This window comes from Anas acuta, chromosome 3 (genome assembly GCF_963932015.1).
Source record: "Anas acuta chromosome 3, bAnaAcu1.1, whole genome shotgun sequence".
NCBI lineage: Eukaryota > Metazoa > Chordata > Aves > Anseriformes > Anatidae > Anas > Anas acuta.
The window spans coordinates 51395913-51417963 of record NC_088981.1 but is presented as its reverse complement, the minus strand read 5'-3'; the positions used below and the strand labels follow the sequence as shown (position 1 = coordinate 51417963).

At 40.5% G+C, this 22051-nt stretch overlaps 1 protein-coding gene across 2 annotated transcripts in view; it reads right to left on the bottom strand.

Annotated features, from left to right (window-relative positions):
* The window catches only part of PLEKHG1 (pleckstrin homology and RhoGEF domain containing G1), a 198284-nt gene that overhangs the window by 156790 nt on the left and 19443 nt on the right, over positions 1-22051 (bottom strand). The window contains exon 1 of one of the 2 annotated variants that reach the window (XM_068677074.1): positions 1908-2102. The exons of the other annotated variant lie outside the window; for it this stretch is intronic. The gene's annotated coding sequence lies outside the window, so the exon portion shown is untranslated. Of the gene's footprint in view, positions 1-1907; positions 2103-22051 lie in introns of those variants that run through there. 2 annotated transcript variants of the gene reach the window in all.

The following is a 22051-nucleotide window of genomic DNA, read 5'->3' as shown; positions in this document are numbered from 1 at the left end:
AGAGCATTGCTAGAAGGATGAGGTGACTCGGTCTTTTCAGAGTAGCAGCTTTAGCATTCTGCATGGTTATGAATCAGGAAGGAATAAGAGAGCACTGTCACGTCCTGTTTTCTCTAACTGCTTTTCAGCAAGGAAGAGCTTGAACATAGCCTAGATATATTCTTAGCACTGTGTACTTGCAAGTGATCAATAAGAAAGGACGCTGATAAAGATCTACAAGTACTAAATATCATAAAAACATTACAAACATTGTCAGAAACATGTCAAGGGCATGGGTATTCCCCAAATTTTCCTAGTGTCCTTGATTTACTATCAGGTCCAGTCACCAATGCTCCAAACGAAGAGAATGAATTAGTTCAGGACATCCTTGTTCTAAAAGTAACAAAGAGAGATGAAGGAGGCAGATCGCTAGTACTTGCTGAATCAACACACAAAGAGATAAGGACATAGGCTAGTCCCACAATATAAAAGAAGCTGAAACAGACACTTTCCTTTAGCAGGCAGTCTCTTCAAAAGCATAGGAAAATCTACCATAATTGATACCTGGCTGTTTTATAACAAATGGGCTGTCCTAACAGCAGGTTTATTTAATATTTGCCCTACTCGCACTTGGGGAACTTATATATTTACTTTGATTTCTCTTGATGGACTCACAGAGCTGTATGTTCTTAGATGGCGCAAGTTTCTGAGGGTAAAACTTACCTTTAACGTATATGCTTCTGTTGTATTTACTGTGATCTCTAAGTATATAAATGGCTACAGCTTGGAGATAAGAGATTTTTTCCCTATCACGTGTTAGCCTACTTCCAGAAAGTGTAATGAAAAATAATAATATTTCCTAACAATAATAATGGTAATAACATTTAATTCAACTATAACTGTCCTTTTTTTCCAGAACTAGTCTGACAACAGCAGCTCTTAATTTAGACCAAGCTGCACTCTGCACATGTGGATAAGCCAGTTACTATGGCAGCAAAACACCTGGGATAAATTGCTGGGCTGCTGAAAAAACAGTTTTGCTACTGACTTCAAGAGGACATTGTTTAGGCTTCTACCACACAGAACAACAGAAAATGAGCTCTTGTTAAATAGTCTGGCCTGTCTGCTCTTTGGTGGATGTCTTCCCTGTTAAATTTGTCACTTGACATGAGAAAAATCTAACCTTATTCTTGCCAAATCAGAAAAGACAAGACCCAGTACCTTTAGACCACGTTTCCTTTAAAAGAAGATAATGTGTTTACCATCTCTTTCTTTTATCTTGCTTAGTCTTCATCACCTTGGCTTATCTCCCATGCAACCTCATATTTACAAGTTCAGTCGTTAACACTGAAAATAGTGCAAAGTATTCTCATCATCACACAGACAGAATTTCACATGTGCTTTTTCACAATGCATTTTCCTGTGACCAGGAACAAGGACATATGGACTTAAATCCTCTGGCACTCCACTGATATAAAAATACACTGTCCCACTTCAAAAACAGTTCAGTAAATTTTCTGAATGAGTTTCACACAAACAAAAGCGTGTGTTCCAGATGTAAAACCCAGATACACAAGTCATCTCTCACTGATGAGAATGTAATACTAGCCAGAGCCTAAACCTCAGGGAGCAGACCTGTACTGTGTAAAACATGGACAAATAATACAGGATTACAGTAACAATATCAGTGCTAGAATAATACTGACTACTTATGCCAGACACACATGCACACACACACAAAAAAAAAAATCCAACTTGTGGAGGTTGAATGTTTGTGAATCACCTAAACGCTGAGCAGCTATTAAGGCTCATAAGGCTCAGCCATCCTTCTACTGTTAATAAACACGTTTCTAGTTATGAAATAGCTAAAGATATGTTTTTCTTAGTAAGGTAAATGCAAAAAAGCAGAATCCTTTCACGTAACATACCTGGTCTCTGCATTCTGAGCTCCCATGCACCCAATATGTAATCCTTCCAAAAAGCCATGGACCATCAGTACAGCTAAGTGGCTGTTTTTTATACATCAAAACTTCAACTCTATCCAACTGGTGTCACAGAGAAAACTCCCATTAACTCCTTGGAGTCAAGTTGCTCAAAGTCAGCAAGTCAGTTTAGGAAAATCTGCTACAGGTGAAGGTGGCCAAGCTGTTGCTGAAGAGTTGAGTTAAGGCAATGATGACATGGACACCTGCCCCAAATTGGATAATCTGAAGGTTATTAGCTGCCCAGGTATCACCCAGTGGGCATACTGGCCTGTAGAACCCATCACAGCTTTGGCTACCCACTCTTAAATCTTTATAGTGGGAACAATAGACACAGAAATTTTATTAATAAAATAGGTGTTAAAGGGCAATAAGCACACAGCTATTTCATCTTTTTTCTTTCTCTGTCATTCACAGCTATTATAGTCCTTTTGCATGTTAGTAATGATTATTTCTATCTTTTGGCAATTTAGAAGGAAAAAAAAGAAGTAAAAAGGGATATAATTTTTCATTTTTATCATGCTTTACAGTATTGTGGCTGTAGGAAAGAGGAACTCTACAACTGTCCTAACCAAGTTATTCCTCATTTTATTTATTTATTTTTGTCAAGTGTTCATCACCTTTCTCATTTTTGTGAGCTTTCCATTAATGGCTGTTCCTCAAGCAGCACAGCACCGATCATGTTGGAGTTGGACTCAATGATCTTCATGGGTCTCATCCAACTTGGGATATTTCGTGATTCTATGTGCAAATCTATCCCATAGATTGACTAATACTGACCTTTAATTGATTTGAGCATTTGGGATTTATAGTTGCAGAACATGCACAAAATGCACATAATACCAGGGTAGGTGTGAAATACCAAGAAACAAAATATAAATTCTCATAATCGTACTCTGTAACTTCTAGTTAGACAGCTTGCAGGCTCATTGAGTAGCAGAAGAAAATAATTTGCTGAAATAGGGGTGACAAGGGAAAGATCACCATCTCACTGCTTTATGAGGACAACAGAAAGAAAGGACAGCCGTATGATGGGAGTCTTAAAGCCACAATTAGCACAGAGCCTAATACAATGTAATACAATTTAAAAAAAAAAAAAAAAAAAAAAAAGTAACTTATGCTACTGCTTTGGATATATTCCAACAACTTCACAATAAAAAAAAAATACAAAAGCTTATGCCAATCTTCATTTGCAGTTACACAAGCTTACATATTTTTCCTAGAATACTAATCTCCGTTTTATTTATTCATGTTAGAGCGATTTAAAAAATTCCTCCTCGGCCATGCCTCATCATGTCATAATTATTCATTTTCATGAAGGCTTCTTAACAGCCTCTGGTTACAACACCATGACATTTTCTAATAAATTATAAAGTGAAAGGATAATTTAGTCTCCATAACCAATTAATCTTTGGCTTCTTAGCAAAACTTAGCTCCAAAAATAATGCGTGCAGTAGTGTATGCAGAGCTGGACTCCAGTAATCAGCTCACCTCACATTTCCCAGGAATAGTCAACAGATCTAAATGCTCTCCTGCTCCAAGCAGGACAAGCCTTAAAATACTTGAAAACTGAGTATGAGAATTAGCTGCTTTGAACTCTCTGGTCTTCTTCAATGAGAAAGCAAACCAAGGAATGCATTTGCATCTGGAAATGGAGATGAAGGATCCTAATGAACGTGCCTCAGGCTTGCTGTAGAGCGGAATCTCATGCATTTTCCACAGACCTTTTGCTAGTGTCTGCTGAGATCAATGGAAATAGACCCTTGATTTCATGGCTTCTGGTGTGCATGCTAAGGACAGGAGGCACAATCTTACACAAATAGTAGGAGCAAACAATGTAAACTTTTGGACTAATTGCAGTACAGTAATCAAGTTGATGGCTTTTTAATTGTAGATGTATGAGCACCAAAAGTAAATATTCTTATAGAAAATCCATTTTTGCAGAGCTTAGTCTAATTTGAATCAACCTTTTATAAGAGCAAATGTTTTGAGTTCATTTAAACTCAGGTGTCTGCAATATCAACAAACATGAGTTCTGTCTTACACACACAAGGTCAGTGAGATGTTTTAGGTGTCAAGGGGGAAAGTTCTCACATTTCTGGAATGGTGGAAGGAAGATTTATAAAGTTTTTACTGGCCTGAAGGAAAGAAAGAAAGCAGAAACATCTGCCAGAGTCATAAGTGGATTGTTGGCTAAATTCATTCAGCGGGGGAGTCTGAAATAGATCATCTCTGCCTTGAGCAGTAGGCGTTAGTGGAGTCATCAAAAATAATTACTACAGAAGAGTCCAGGACATACCTATAGGGAATAAAACTAATCTGACAATGTAAAATAATTCCACAAAATATGGATAGAGAAGTCAGCAGTTCTTGCACTCCTGGGCTCACACAATGTACTAAGCTCTTATAAAACACGAGCAGAAATACTTTTCGTTTGAATCTGGAATTATACTTATGAACTAAGAACATTAGAAAAGGGAAAATCACAGATATCAGAGGTGGCTACAGATACACCTATGGTCACACCACTCAGAACATCTGTGGTAAAACATTTACTCAAAGATACAAGCATGGATTTCAAACACTGATATTGCTTGGGATGTTTCTCATTTGTTCTAGAAACTCACCTGTGCTAAGACTAGCAAATGCAAGGGGGGAAAGGGTTTAAGCTGTTGAATAGCAGTGAGTTGTACACATTTAAACAACTCTCCCCTTTTTAGCTTTTGAACCAGATCAAAAAGAGGATCTGCAGCTCCCAAGATGAACTATCACATGTGTGGTTGTGCTAGCCACTTGGCACTATCCTATAAACAACATACAGAACACCATAGGAACAATGACGTGACCATTTCCCACAACAGTTCTTTCTTTCTCCCTGTAAACAAACCCAAGGCAGCACATACTCTTAAGAGCCATGGCCTCTCCTCAGGAGCTCACATGAAAGCATTTTGACTGTGTTTTGCATTAGCTTATTTCCAATGCCAAACAGCCTCCAGATTCCCAAAGCACATACCGTAAAATCCTCTTCTGGAAGCAGAGCAAGCAGGGTCACATGCCACTAGAGATTCGCCCACGTGCATGGATGCTGTTGGACAAAAGCAGACCCTCAAGCTGTCTCTAGGGGCAAAGATGACTCCTCCCTGCTGTATGATTGATGGCAAGCCCTCCTAAAGATGTATTTTGCTGAGGAACACTGAAAAGGTACTGTATTATTTCAAGGGTACACTCTGTAAGTGCGCATTCAAGCAGTTTGAGCGTCTGGGAATGGCTGCAGTCATGGCCAGAGCTGCTGTTTTTTAATCTGGGTGTTAAAAGTCTGCCCTTCTGACTGCACTAACACGTTTCCACAGTTAAACCTGTCAGGCCCCAGGTATGCGTAATCCTTCAGGGTTGTTGAAAATTGATTAATCCCATTTTAATGATGGTCAAACTCTCAAATGAAATATTATATGGAAATTATTTTAATTCTTTCCTTTATGAGGGGCTGCTCTTGGTTGCTACTACTGCAGGGAACTATTTTACCCTGAAAATGACCGGTAATGGTAGTTAGACTTATATAAAGGGAGTATGAAAGGTATTCATAACTCTGGTTCTTAGCCTCTACCTCCATTGTCCTTACATGAGACTGCTACAAATATATCTACAAACACAACCAGCATGCAAAATAAATAAAAAATGCCACAAGCTCAGCCTATAATTTTTGCAAGATAAAGCATTTGTGGCAATTATACCAGTTTATATTCTGTTTTTCCTTGTCTGATTTTTGCAAAATTTTCCATGTTGGCTTTCTTCTTTGAACAGTAGTAGCTTTCCATGGAGAAAGAGTATCTTCTGTGAGATTTTAGGTCACATACAATCCACATAGGCGACTTTACACACTCTCGTGCCCCAAGATGCCTCCAACAGAAAATATTGAGAACTCAGATTTGCTGTCAATATGTCACTAGCTGTTCCTTCCTAACCTACTTTTCTCTAAAATGTCTAGGTTCAAAAACTGTTACGTACTGAGCTACTAGGGATCATTTGAACTGAATCAGATGACGGGAAAAAATGTATTTTTTAAATTATCCCAACGTGTTCACAGGAGTAATAACCACTCATTTCCAGCAACTTGTGCGAAGAAAGTGGGAAAGAGTTTGGAAGCAGGTAGCAATGAGCAACTGGAGCTCATGACAGAGAGGATAACTTTTAAATAAGTTCAACTGCATCCAAAACAGACACCTTCCTTTTAATTTTAGTGTATTATAGCAACGGAGGGAGAAGAAAGAGGCAGCACAAATGATTCAAGCCTTGGTTTTGTAATTTCTCTGTCAAGCAGAGCATTATGAAGCACTGGAAGTCCCAATGCTATGTTGTATAAATTACATGTGCTCCAGACCTCACATATGTTCACAGACAAAGCAAGAAGGTAACTACATAAGCACTGAATAATTCTATAGAGCCTGGTGCTATGCCATAATTTAGCTTTTGAAGGAAAATAAGGAACAATTTTAAGTCAAAAATCTTTTTAATCATGTAGTCCAACGTCTCCCAACTGGGTTTTCAGACATACAACACCATACAGTCCAAAATTAAAATAAAATAAAATAAAATAAAATAAAATAAAATAAAATAAAATAAAATAAAATAAAATAAAATAAAATAAAATAAAATAAAATAAAATAAAATAAAATAATAAAATAAAATAAAATAAAATAATAAAATAAAATAAAAGTAAATAAAAGTAAATAAAATAAAAGTAAATAAAATAAAAGTAAACCCTCTTTTCTTGTTAAAATATTAACTGTCTTCCCTTCACTGTGGTTTAAACTGCTTAATTTTCCATTTTGTGTTTAGTGTGGTTTTCCTGTAGGTACCAAAAAGGAGTCATGTCTATTTGAAATACAGATATCAAGCCTGTAGAGTTACCAAGGTCTGATGACTTCCTTATACATCTGACTTCCTCAGATATTATTTCAAAGAGATGTTGGGTTATGCCTCCACAAAACAATACATCACTGTGTGTGAAATGAGGACAGCTCTGAGCAGAGTAGTTTTTGATAGAGAAAGCATGTAAAAGTAGCTTTAGTTCAAGTCCCCGAGGGAGTACAGCCATGCCAGCCCGGCATGACTCTTAGCTTAATGTCCCCAGCTACTTAGCACAGCCTCTTTGCAGGGGCAGATTGTTATTCCAGTGAGGAGCTGTCATTTCTGCACATGACACACAGAAGTCTGTGTCATACACTACTGGCTTGGCAGGAAACTAGAGCTGTAAAAGCACACTTTCTTTAACTTATTTACAGCCTGTTTTATTAACTTAGTAAAGCAGGAGTTTAAAGTGCAAAACAAGCACTAAGCTACTGCCCATCCAGACTCTCTTTAGGAAAATAACCATACAAGAAGTTTCACACATGGTACAACAGAACTTGCCATCTGAGAGGAAGCTGGGAAGAAAACAGTTAAGATTATGTCTTTCTAGCTTATGCTACATTTTGGTTTCTGATTCTAATGTGACTCTCACCTAAGACCAGGTCCACGGGAAAAGGTCCATCCATTTTGATAAGAACAGGATTTGAAACTGTTGTGGTGAGAATATGATAAAAAGTTACCCAATTGTTTTAAGAGCTGTCAGATTCATTTTTCTTATGGCTTGAGCTGCAGCTTGGGGGTGGAGATGAGGAAAAAAAAAATAGCTCATGTAATTGAGCTTTTCAGAATACAACTTAAAACTATGTCCTGCCTACTCACAGCAGCCGGGTAGGACAAGCTTTCAATGCCCCACAGAGAAAGGAGTAGGCATGATCAGGAAGCTAGAAGGCATCCTCACTTAGCAAGAAAAGTTGTTTTGGCTCAGTCAAAGAGGAGAGAAAGAAGCAAACTGGTCGACCAGGTCCAGAGAAATGCCCAACAGCTGAAGGATGGAAAAAGACTGCCCCCTGACACCATAAAAGTTAAAAATAACAAACAAACAAGGATTTGAGAGAGAGAAAAGGCTAAATCACAAACAGTAAACATCTCTAGCAAGAGGAGGCCTCAAAGACAAGTCTCTTCATCAGAGTACTAGCAGATACAAACAACGGAGAGAACCAGGTGCAGGCAGGTAGAAATCAAGAGCAGACTAGATTGTGTAGTCTGTTTCAGACACATGGACATTGTCTGCAGGGAAATAATAATAATAACAATAATAACAATAACAATAATAATAATAAAGTCAAAATTCAGAGAATAGAGAGTAGCCCATGGAGGCTGGGGAGGAAAAGGTCAATTCATTTAGTTTGTGTTAATCTCTGCCAATCGCAGCTATGAAGGGACAGATCTTTTTCCCTCTGATTTCAGCTTTCAGGTCTCAGTCTTCTATTCTTCCTTATTGAAGGCTAGCTCCAAACAGAAAACCATTACAAAATAATCTATGTCTGATCAGAGCATCCGGTGTAAACATACAAATGCTTCTATGATAGCAAACCAGCAAGGTGGTATGAAAAGCTATTCTACGCATGTCTGATAAGAAAACAAAACAAAACAAAAACAAACAAACAAACAAAACCAGATGCCTGTAACTCATTACATAAAACTGAGAATCAAATGCCATATGTCTGAGCTGAGCTTCCTTCTACAAGGGATGGCTGAAAGCTTGCTTTGCAAGCTAAAACTGAAACTTTATGGCATGGTTCAACTGAAGAAGTGAATCTGGAGATGCCCAACTACAGGGGGATCTTTCTTCACTTAATAGGGAGCAAAGGCTGCTATGAGCTGGTCAGAATACTCTTCCTCCCAACAAACCAAGAGAAAAAAGTATATGAAAAGACTGCAAGCTGCAGAGGGACTTTTATACATTATAAAAGGTAACTTCAGAAGGTTAGATCAATAAACCTGAAATACATCAATAAGCCACATTACATTTTATCAGCCCTTACCCAAACAATACTACTTCATTTGGATAGTTTGCCATCAAAGGGCAATAGTTTAATTGCATTGCATAAACAGGAACCCAATTAAATTCACCTCAGCAGTGCACAGATACTGTTCAAATAACTCTTCCAAGCAACATAAATGGTCTTAAAAAGGCACTCTGCGATCATAAAGGAGATTCTTAGGTCACCATCAAAGAAATGCAAGGTGAAAGACATAGCCCTTTAACAACAAAGTCTGTGTTTGTGCCCTCCAAAATGCAATTGCATTGCTTGCAATACTTTGGCATGTTCTCAATGTTTTTTTCTTCTGGCAGTACAGTGAGATTGGGCTACAGGAAGAAGAGCACTGTGTTAACACCACTGTGTCTTAAGGACTATTTTTATTGTTCCTGATTTATTTCTGACCTCCTGGTTTTTGTTGTTGTTGTTTCTTTTTTTTTTTTTTTCTCCTTGACCTTTTACATGAAGACAAGGAAAGCAGTACATTTCATCTGCCAGTTGAGTGCATTTTCTTTTCTTCACTCACAGAATTATAGGGTTTTAAGTGAACGTCAGCTATTGTGCCTGAAGGCTTTCACTTCACAGAAAAGTATACCTGGCCACTTCTTTCCTCACTGGTAATAGCTTTTGTTAGGTAAGGGAATGTTTACCAAGTAAAAACAGTATAGCTCCTCATAGTTTTGCTGAATGACAAGGTTTTAAAAGTCAGTTTGCCCTGGGAGTCATAATCAGTGATGTGTAGTCAGGTATTTTCTTAGTGCTATTAGCTTGTTTACCAAACCTGCATATTTGCTATCATGGTTCCTCTGAACCAAGATAATGAAAGGCACACAGGCAACTTCCTAAATGTGGATCAGCATATCACCATGTGCTCAGGAACTGCTGTTCTGTTTCCCCCTTCCCTCACCACCAATTTACTCCATGGCTCTTAAGTTTATGGTCCCAAGGTTATTGCAGGTACTTCAGTACTAAATATACCCATCTTCTGAACCTGAGATCAAAAACAAACAAACAAACAAAAACAAACAAACAAGAAATCAACCAAAAAACATTTATATTTGAGAACCTCATCACTATATTAGCATCAGGGCTATGATAGCATCCTTGCATTTAGGGAAGCTGAGAACATGTCACCCTCCCCTCTCTGTCCTCTTGTTCTCACAATTCCCTGAACTGTCAGCCCGTAACTCAGCCCCTCACCCCTCTCACATCACCACTCCTCCTAACTCTTATCTTACATCTAGAGCTTCTGGGATGACAGGAGCACCACTGGAGTCAAAGGTAGGACATGAAGCTGAGGTGGGTGTTGCACAGGATCAATAAGTTCACATCCCATCAGCCTCAAAGAAGGCTGCTGCCTCGGGGAAGACTGAAAGCTGGATAGCCCATGGTACAATATTTTCCTTCCTGTTCCCTTTCCACTCTAACAGACCACTGGAACTCCCTGCCTCAGCTGTCACTGCTGCATCCATGGCCTCCTTTCTGGCAGCTGTGATTCTCTCTACAGCCAGTGAAGGTAACAGAGGAGGAATTTTTTTCCCATGATCCTACTACAAAGTGGGACCAGCAGGAGCACCAGCCTGACACAGGGAGCTCTTCCTTGTGGTTAGCAGTTTTTCCTGGGACACCATATCCCGGGTACCTGGCACTTAGGGGCCTTGAAGCTAAACAAAGAAGAGGGAAGACAGGTACCAGGAAGGTCCTAGGTGCAGGAGGCTTGCCATTGGTGCCCAAGTTCCTCCCTAGGACCCCATGGATTCCTCATTAGGACACAGGACACCCCAGCACCAAGCAGGGGACAGCAAGGGGTTTGTGTGGTTCTTGGATGAGAGGCAGCGAGGGCTCTAGAGCCCGAGACTTCAGCCTGAAGCTTGCAGTGTGTAAATGCGTGCAAACCATTAGGACCTCCTGTCAAAATGATAATATTTCCAGTCAGTCTTTAGAAACAGCAGCTATGATTCTCCATTTTCCACAGTTGTGACAACAGAAAGTAAAGGCCCAGTTAAATTAACTTAGCTGGTATCTACAGACTAACAAAAAATGCCTTAGAACTAATTTGAATGTCTCCAATTTTCCCCATGTATTCAAAATATAAAAAGTGTTTTTCTTTACCCAAAACAAGTCATCAAATTCTAAAAATTACAATTCTGTCCAACAGTTGATTCTCTCTGTCATATGGACTTTAAACATTAGGACTTTTATTTTTGTCATTGAGGAATGTACTTTAAAATATTTCCCACTACATTTCTATTTGCAGAGGGGCTGTTGATTCAGTTGTTCTATTCATACCCCATGTGCTGGTACTGAAATGTCTCTTGCAGTCACATCCAAACAGAGAAACTGTGTCCATTTAACAATAGTAAAAATAGTGCAAGATGTTCCCATCTTCCCCAAGTATAGTACTGGTACAAAAATTCCATATAACAGTATAGTTAAGGACATAAAAAAAGCAACAGTGGACCATGAATAGCATTTAGCACAACCTTCTGTGTCTGACAGCAGCCAGCAATGAATGCCAAAGAGGAATAAAGGAGCATGGTATGCTCATACTGACACTCTGCAAGATTTCCTACCCTGTTTCCAGGGATATGTTCATGACAGACTACAGGAACCATGGTGGCTATCTTTGAGCCTGTTAACCCTCAACAGGTTTTTCATCTGTGAACCTTCAGAGTCTGTTCCTGAAGCTCTGAGTACTTCTAGACCCTGCAACAGGCTGCTGCCAAGGTTCCCACAGTTTAAACACCCAGCCTGGGAAGAAGTACCTCCCTCTGTTTGTTTTGAACCTGCCGCCTGGTGGTTTCAGGGCACACTCACCTGCTTTGGTAATGAAAGCAACAGAAAAAAAAAAAAAAAAAAAAAAAACACTTTCATACTGACTTTTCCCTTCTGACTCTGCCTTGCACTGGCATCTGTCTCCTCAACCACCTTTTTCTTCCACACTACAAAACCATAGCCTACTGATTCTGCTAAAGAAGTTCCACAGGGAAGGGAATGGGCACCTTTCTTTCAATACTGCACTTGAAAATAAGATGAGTTAATTACTTCACCAGTAAAAAGCACATTTCCCAGGTTTAAAGTACTAGCAAGTTAGTGCCAGCTACTTTACATTAATTGCTTATTTACATGCCACTTCTCTGTAGTTAATACCAGGTACATTACCCTTCAGGGAGAGTGAATCATCACCGAAACAGAGATAAAATTTATCATGTAGCACGAACACATACCCAGGCAGGTACTGAGTACCTGACACCCACGCCACAAACTCGTATCTTACTTTGCCTGCCAAATACTCAGTCCTTGTTCAATTGAAAGGGCCTCACTTGGAGCTGGTGTGGCATGGTTTGGTCAAACAGGCCCCTGACATTCCCCTCCAAACCACTTCAGCCTCTGCTGTCTTCTGTACCCTGAGCTGTATCGTCAGCACGCAGACTGGCAGGCAGCCCCTTCCTCCCACCAGTTGCAGCCCAAATCCCTGTCCTCCTCTGCCTGCAGGCTGCCAGAGCCCTGCTTCCCCCCTCCATCCCGAAGCACACCATACTGAAAGACCACAGGCTCCCGCCAGCTGCTATAAACTATGGAAATGCCAGAGCCTAAGCAAAGGTCTTATCATTTATGGCTGGTTTGTCGTCACTTCAGCTGTCACAGCCTGGCACTGGCAAAATGGAAGTGCCACATGTTCACATTCTCCTTCTGCCACTACCTTCTCTCTTCCATGGGAGGCTGACAATTGGACAGTCACCTACAACATTAAAGAAAAAGAGCACTGATGAATGAAACACAGATGTCGACAGGAGGCCAAGGTCAACTAATGCTATGAAATTCCTGGTCAGAGATAAACCTCAATGATTTTTGGGCCCCTCGCTACAAGAAGGACATCGAAGTGCTTGATTGGGTCCAGAGAAGGGCGACGAAGCTGGTGAGGGGTCTGGAGAACAAGTCCTACGAGGAGCGGCTGAAGGAGCTGGGCTTGTTCAGCCTGGAGAAGAGGAGGCTCAGGGGCGACCTTATCGCTCTCTACAGGTACCTTAAAGGAGGCTGTAGCGAGGTGGGGGTTGGCCTGTTCTCCCACGTGCCTGGTGACAGGACGAGGGGGAATGGGCTTAAGTTGTGCCAGGGGAGTTTTAGGTTGGATGTTAGGAAGAACTTCTTTACCGAAAGGGTTGTTAGACACTGGAACAGGCTGCCCAGGGAGGTGGTGGAGTCACCATCCCTGGAAGTCTTTAAATGACGTTTAGATGTAGAGCTTAGGGATATGGTTTAGTGGGGACTGTTAGTGTTAGGTTAGAGGTTGGACTCGATGATCTTGAGGTCTCTTCCAACCTAGAAATTCTGTGATTCTGTGATTTTTAAGCATGGTGCCTGACCATTTAGTCAGAGTAAGGCAGTCCTCCCCCTTCCTTTTTCAGTCCTGATGAACAGAAAATTCAGTGCTTTCATCAATAAAATCCATCAGAAAGCATTTCACTTGTTAATCCTAAATAAAGTGGACTTTAATAGTCATTCAAAGAGACAGGATTCCTCATGTTGCTCTTTCATGTTTTCTGAGGTTGTAATAACCTCAATCAAGCAGGTCTTTCTTTAAACCTGTCTTTTTTTAAGGCTTTATTTTTCCCTAAATGATTTACTGCAACGATTATAGTTTTAAACTAGATTATCCAGCAGTGTTCAATCATGTGTCATGAGTCATTAAGCCACGTGGTAAATCTGGGCAAGCACTTCTGGCAGGAATACACCTGTGTGCAAATTTTAAATGGGGTCTCTTCAGTTCCCAGTTTATGAAACTGAGATATTTCCCATTAGAGCTTCACTGGCACAACATACCTTCTGGGTAGCTCAGTAGAAATCAGTGCTGTGCAGCTGTAAAGAAACAATGTGCTAAAGGCAACTTGTAACTTGAAAAATTATCAGCACAGATCAGCAGCTAATTAAGTTCTCACACCTTTCCCATTCTTAGTGTCAATACAGGATACCTCCTGCTAAGCCACTTGAGTCACACACTTGACTATAACAGAAACACAGGCAAGGAAGGGACTTTCAAGGATTGCATAGCCCAGGCTAAATATTTCAGTCTTTTCTAGGAAAGTTAGAGCCAGTCTATCCAACACGAATAATTTTTCTCAAGTAATTATGTAGGCTCTTTGGAAAAGCTGACATCACTACGGATCAATTGATCTGAGATAGTGGAGAAAGGAGAGGCAGTGAAGGAAATGGAAGAGGAATATCCTGCATTCGCCTCTAAGGCCACAAAAACAGCAGCGGGAAGGAAGAGTGTCACATGAAAGCATGTCTCTTCCAGACACAATCTATACAGATGACAAAAGAAATTTAAAATAAATGTTTATGCCACAGGAAACAACAGGAAAACAGGAACCGTCCTGCATAACATCAGGGAAGCAAATGCATGTTGCAGAAGAAGGCTGTAATTACAGCATTTTAGTTATTTGAAGTCACCTTACCCTCATAATGATTCAGAAGCAGAAGAGAACAGTGCTGTCAGTGCAAATGATGCAATGTATCTGGGCTTTTTTCCCTCTTTGTGCCTTCTCTGTTTCTTCTTTAGAGTCTGCCAACAGCTGCCCAGGATGTCTACAAATAAAGTAGTGTTTCCTGGCCTCCTTATCCAAGTTGGGCCTTTTGAATTGCTTTCAGAGGCATAACTTAGATGTGCTTTAAGTGCCAACAGTCATAGCCATACCCCAAACTTTTGCTGCTTCTCAAATATTATCTTCTGACGGAAGTTTCTACTCCCACCATGCTCATGAATAGAATTTACTCCTCTATCATTAAATACCCTGCTGCATGCAACTACATTTGCTCTACATTACTTTATCAAAGTGCGTCTATGTTCTTTTTAACAGTCTTTCTCAACAGAAGGTATCTGAACAGGCTATTTATTTTAAATGCCTTCAAGATAATCATAGTGTTATAGTGTTTTGTTTTGTTTTTTGGATGATTTTTGTTTGTTTTTTAAATGGTATTTGAGCACTTGGAAAACACCTGGAGGCCTAAGTACTATCAAAATGAACTCAAACTAGGCATCTATGTCTAGACAACTTAAATGACAATGTATTGTTTCCTAAAAATTAAGCTTTTCTAAAAACCTACATCCAAAATATGTTCCTAAGGAATCTTTGTCCCTGATTGTTCACTTAAGCTTTAACCATGGGTTTTCATTTACAGGTCCCTCATACTAGCGTGGAGTAGCTGGTGGGAACTGTGACAGCCTGAGGTGAGATGGTCCAGTAAGTTTGACCAATGTTACTCATGCCAAATTTATGGAAAAAAATGCAGTGCTAGGAAGTTAGCTGATATTTTTAGGACCAATTGATCCCTTTTTGATTGCCAGGAAAAAAAAAAAAAAAAAAGAAAATAAAAGAAAAAAAAAGAAAGAAAATAATAATAATAAATCAGTATAGTATGCTGCCACAGTCAATTCAAATTCAGATTTTTCTTAAAAAGGCTTTTCAGATGACCAGAACTAGTTCTCAAGAAAGAGGACTAAGGGGCACAAACGGCAACAAATGACCAAAAATGTGAAGAAAGGGACAGAAACCACTTTGATGTACCACATTTAATCTTTAGCCACTGAGCCAGTTTCTCTTCATCCAGTCACAAATGGTCTGAAGGCTGGCAGGAGGCAATGCTCCTTCTCCTGAAAATATACGAAGTGGGGTGTCACCCTCACACCCCTGGCATCTTGAGTCCCTGACAACTTATGATTTCCTCTTCTCAGTCCCCAGGGATGCCAAACAGGATGCAAGAGACTTGCTTTATGTAGTCAGTGACATCCCGAGCGTATACACCTGGAGCGTATACTGCTCTAAAAGTCAGACTGCTTCTGTCAGCACGTATTCAAAGTGAACAGATGAATCAATGTGTGTCAGTATTTTATCCATCATGGCAGGAAGCAGGAAATTCTGTCTCATAAGTAGATCTGTCAATATTTCCTGAAATGTTTGGCAATAATGAAATCTTGTACATGTTCTGGTTTTTCAGAGGCCACTGGTAATTTGTCCTTTGAACTAAAAAGAAGGGAAGAACTACACTGTCAGACTTTAAATAGATATTTTTATTTGTTCTTTGAAGGTTTTATTACACAGCCTCTCTCCTCTTTACCATCTGACTGATAGGAAATCAAAGGATGCTAAAATGAAAAACATCTGATTGAAGCAATTAATTGGCATCAATAACAGCAGCATATCATTACTAACAAAAGCAAGTCTGCAACAACCTAGGATCCTTAAATAGAACATTGAAGGAAAAAAACAAAAAAAGGCACACCAACTAGGGCTAAGACCCATGCTGGCTTAATGGGAGAAGGAAATGGCAAACTGACACTAGCTTTACCTCTTGTACTAATTTAACATATTTGCTCTTTGCCATTGGAACATTTTATTGTCTGTGATAATTGCATAACAACATTTCCATGGCAACAGGATGAGTGAGGTGGCTCTGGCCCTCATTTCTTTCTGCGTAAAGCTGCTGAGCTCCGATTTCAGTCAGTGCTGCAAAGCAACATGAAGTGTCATGGTGTTGACTGTCCTAAGTCTCTAGATAAGTCTTACATGACCTTTGACAAAGGAATTGGGCTATGAAACCCTCACACAGAAGCCCAGAATCAAAACTGTCCATTGCTTGGAAGTGTTTTTTAGCTCCCTGGAATTTAAAAAGCTTAATACACAATCATAATAAATCAGTAATAAAAGCTTTGCAGTTAAGTCACTTTCCTTAGAAAACCAGGAAGAAATAAACAAAGTGGCCTTGGTCTTTGAAGTCTGAATAAAAACACCAAGAGCAATCCCTCTAACCATATTAAGCGGCCTTGGTATAATCACAGTCCAAGAATATCTGTTTGCTTAGCCTACGTTATGTGAGACTTCCATGTGACAGGCAAATATGTGCCAGTCTGCTTGGCTGAGTTCATTACTAGACATAAGTGACAACAGAGATGAAGGTAATCTTTAAAACTTTGTGGAAAAGGGGAGAACAAAGAAAGAGAATTTTATTCTTTGTCTTGCTGCAGCATCACTTATTACACCACTTTTTCTGTCCTGCCACAGAGGATGGCAGGACGTCATGCTCTCTCCCCCTGCCTAATGATTTTCTCTGAATACATGCTCGGTCTGTCTCTTCAAACTTGGCAGTTGGCTGGCTCTCTCACTTCAGACAAGCTCTTGCCCTGGGTTTCTCTCCCTCTGAAAGAGGAAGGGCTGGGAAGGCAGCAGACAAAGCCAGGGCAGACCTCTGCCTCTGCTCTCCTGTCTGCAGGGGTGTGCGACAAAGGCAACAGCTGTACGAAAGGAAAAGGAAGAGAAAGGAGCTGAGGAAGGGGGGAGATAAGGAGAAGCTGTTGTGCAATAGATCACAGTGAACAAACATGCAGGTGTGCGAGCAGCTAAGACAAAACGCTCAAAGGCAAGAGGACTAACAGGAGCAATCAGGGTAAAACTAGGCTGTGCGGAGTGTCATCTCTACACAAAGAGATCTAACTGAACAACTCCGTGTAAAAATAACAACCTGCCTTGCCAGCCACATTCTCCCTTTGGCCCCCAGCTGTTTCCACTTCCTTAACATATGTTGAACCAAGTAAAGTGTTTACTAATTTCCCATCCAGCTTTCTTTTTTTTTTTGAAAAAAAAAAAAAAAAAAAAAAAGCCACTAGAGCATGCTCTGCCAAGACCGGAAGAAGGTGAAAAAGACCAAACAAGAAGAATAGTAGAAGATAACTACAGCGTTTTAATCAGTGCATTTCTCTTGGGTTTCATGCAGGTCTTACTTAACTGCTTCGTTACCACAGCAGGCATCAGGGAGGACCTTCAGAGTTACTAGTTTGGTGGAGCTGAGTGGATGTCCATGGCAAAAGGTATCAGAGTGGGACATCTTCACCCCGCAGAGGAACCAGTGTTACCCTTTGAGCAGCTAGCAATGACTGTAACAAAAAATAACTACAACATACCTGTCATTCACTCACTAGAAGAGGTGTCAGTCAGACAGGAAACCTTTTTTTTTTTTTTTTTTCCAATTTTGCTCTTTTTAGTAATAATAATCCATAATGAAACAACAGTCAAAAGTTGTTGGTATATTTGCTGTTCTCTATCATGCTTTTCATCAACTGTGCTGAAGGGTAATTCAGGCGTGATTCCCTGACACTAGTCATTCTGCTTGGTCATGAATGCACGTCAATAATCCAAGAGTAATCCTAAACAGCTAATTCCCACCCACTGTTATCACATAAATAGTGAAACTGCAGATGTACTCATTCACCAAGGAGAGAAGGAAAGAACTGAGACCAAAGCCTTGTTGTTCGTGTTCAAAAGCTCTGCTACTGAACATGGTGCAGCTGGTATGCCTTTCCGCGTGCTTCACACCGACACACCAGTTGCAGGAACACACCATATCTATAAGAGTACTTTTCTATCTTTATAATGGTGTTCATATGAAACTGATCCAGTCCAAAGTCGCACTTTGAACAGATATTTACACCAGCGAAAAAGCTCCCAGCAGCAGCTGCATTGCACCCTGAAACCACAAAAACAAATTTCCCTTGGTTCCTTTTCCCATGCTTTGTGCCTGTGAGCACGGCTTTGTCAAAGCAACAGGCAACAATGCAGGTGAGCTAAAAACTGCAACAACAACAACAAAAAGTAATCCTTGGACTCACATGTTTAATGATGAGTCCAACTCTTTAGAGGTTTATTGAAGTAAAAACCTGGAATAGCAGCATGGATTTCCTGTCAGTGGAGAGGTTTGGGCCGAGTTTAAGCCTTCAGCATTTATTATAGCTGCTTATTTCCTACTATTTCTTGCACTTAACTAATATGGTCCAGTTAATGATGGAGGAGAAAAGACCCTTATGTTGGATTGCTTGTCTCAACAGGTTCTCCATCAGCATGTAACTACTACAAAGCAGAACAGGGAAGAATTATTTTTCAGTTGTAAAAATAAGCAAGGATCTTTGTTGCTCCCACATTGGCTAGCAACAGAGGGTAAGGACAGTCTGATTTAAAATCTGTGTCAGACAGCTCTTTGCTCTACATCTGCAGTGTTGAGGTAGGCTACCTCCATCCACTGGGACATAAGGGGATGCAATCTCATTTCCTTCCTTCAGTCCGGGTGGCTGCTCCCCGTGATGAGCCCAACCTCTCTACCCTGGCACGCTTCTTAAGGTCAGATTTCCTGGAATCCAAGGAAACCCCAACCAAAAGTAGAGATACTGGGCTTCCTTCCTCTCTCCAGTTACTGCTCTTTCAGTTGTCAGTCACTTCAACACTGCAGACTCTAAGTGAGAAGGACACGGGCAGAGGAAGCTTTCAGCATCATTATCTTTCTGCTTCCAGATATTGCTCAAAACTGCCTTGACTTCCAGTGCCATGCAGAGCAGTTTTGTGGCTGCTCTGATCTGTTCCGGTGTGCTATCAGCCAGAACACCATGCATCCCAGCCCTGACCCCTCCATCCTCCTGTTGGCACTGGCGGCCCTATAGGGTCAGCAGTTTCATCAGGCAGGAGCTAATCATGTTCTTCAGCACTTCTCGTTTTTTTCAGAGTGCAGTAAAGAAGCCTGGATAATAAGGCTTAAAGAATTAGTTCACAGTAGTTTGCTACAGAAGACAGACTGAATAAAAAGAAATAAACTTACACAGCAGCTGCTGGCCCTGCAGACCAAAACAGTCTCCATACTGAAAGATGGGAAGCACAAGTGTTAGGCCCCCTTGACAACTATAGCCCTTCATGGAATAGAATGAAACAAGGATAATACCAATATAAGCAAGTGTACTGCTACAGTTAAGACACTCTTCATAGCAGAGGCAAAGGGAAAACTAAACAATAAAAATAAAAATGAATATATGCTATAGAAGTCTAAACTACAAATCCCTTGTCTGTAGACATCCCTGTATCTGTTCCCCTTTAGCTTTGACAGCCCAGTCTTCATCCTTTCTCTGCCAACTGCAGCCTACCATACGTGCCTTCTTCCACTTTCACCTTGCTCACACAATCTCCCAAAGACATGTTGTAAAGCAATCTATTCCCTACCTTATTTGAGTCTGAATGAGGAAGTCTCTCCCCAGTTGTTTCTCATGTGGTTTATAATTAATCAATCTAACAGCCCTTTGATTTCACTTCCACACCTGCCTGATCATGTAGTGGCTTGTCCTCCTGTCTTAAAGCCTCAGCCTTCAATCCCGTTGTAATTTATATGCTGTTAGCATGTTCTTAAAACACCTCTAATCAAGGAGCCTTGATTTCTCTAAATCACCTAGGCTTACATTCAGGACATTTTCGTAAGGTCTAGCATGAACTTTATGTCTACAGCTGAGGCTCATTTTTTTTTATCTTGTTTCTAATTGGGAAGATGGAGAAGGAAAGCAGGACAAGTGCAGAGAGGCAGCAAGACAGGGGCTATTATTCACTTGTTCCATTGGCAATGCCCTAACAGATTTGCATGAAATCTGCTGTGTTATAGGAGCAGCCTATGGCTGTAAAACAATTTGCCTGTTTCTGAGCAAATCAACTGCATCTCAGCTAAGGTGTGGACGCAGGGCCAGTGGCTGATGAACTTTGAGCCTTCTCTCTGACAAGGGCTGGCATCGTCACTACATTCAGGAGCAGCTTTTCCTTTGCATTCCACAAAGGGCAGGTAGAGAGTTCTGCCAGGGCACGAAAACATCGCTGCAGCAAAGCTAAAAAGGAAGAAAATGCATTGTGTCTTACAATTTATTCTTCATTTTTAAGTTGCCTACATGTTGCCCATAGGCTGATATTTTAGTGATAGCCATTGCCTAAAGTCAACGGTCCTTTTGCTGACACATTTGCAGTAACTTACATGAAAAAACTCTAATCTACTCAGCACTCAAAATCCATCCTTATAAGGTCAATCACCATTCAGTCATGCCTTCAATTCATTTTTCCCACTTTGCTTTACACTGTCCTGCAGGCATAGTTTTTCTGCTTTTTCTCCTTTTCCAGCACGTTTACCATAACCATACCAGCCACTATTTCTCCTCCAACCCCACTTCTGTTCTCTTTTCATACTCCCCAAAACTCTCATGAACCCTGCTCCCCATACGTGTTCCCTGATCCAGCACAATTTCCTCTTCTTTAAATAGTCACCTTTTTTTCTACTTGATTTTCCCTTTGCCTTCTCCTTCCTTCTCCTTGCAGTCTAACAGTGCCTGAGGTCTTTTTACCCTCTAACCTCACTTTCTATCCATCATCAACCCCTTCTGTTTGCGTACTACCCTCCCTCATTCATCTCTAACTTCTTTTTCTCAAGCAGATGTCACTCACCCATGAGTTTCTTTATACCTCACATACTTCCCTTTTCTCCTCATCCATCTCCGCCATTATCTCCTTTGTTTGTTTCACCCACTTGCTGACATGACTTCCATTTTCTCTTCAATACATCAGTGCATTCTTTCCTTTGCTAATATCTAATTTCTTTGCAATTCTGGACTCAGGACTTGCAGTGTTTCAGGAACAACATGGGGGTCTATACATGTATCTGTAAATGGGAAGCTTTTGAGAAAACTTTTCTTGAAAAAAAAAACCCTATGGATAAAAAACAGTGGAAATCACTGAGAGTATATAATAATGATAATAATAATAATAACTGTAGCCACTGTAGTGGCTCCTTCAAAGGGGGCAGATGCAATTGTTGGATTACACTGAGTTCTTGTCCCTTGCTAGGGAGACAGGTGACCTAAGTGTCTCAAAGCAGCAGTGTCCCAGTGCCCCAAAGGGAAGGAACTTAGTCATTTCTCTTTTCTCAGCTGACTTACGACTGCCTCGGGAGTGACGTCAGCAGGGAAGCTTATCAACGGGGGGGGAGAGAAAAGAAAAGGGAGTGCGGTGGCTAGGAGGGGGAAATGTGCAAAAAATTAAATTCTATTTCAGGTCCAAGCTGTTATCCAGACAGTGCTGCTGAAAAGGAACTCTTTATACATGAACCCTGCTGCCACAATGCTCACAGGTCTTCCACATATCCTTATATCTGCTAAAAGACTTTTGCTTCCCCATCACAGTAACTACAGCTCTCACTGCACAATCAGGTTCTTCTTATGTCCCTCAAATTAGGGATATTGCAGTGGAAGGTGTCTCTCAGAATCCCATATTCCATCCCCGTCCTCTGACTTTTGCAATATTTCCTTTTCCCTCCTATATACTTCATCTGTTTTTCTGGACAAGAGGCAGCAAAGAT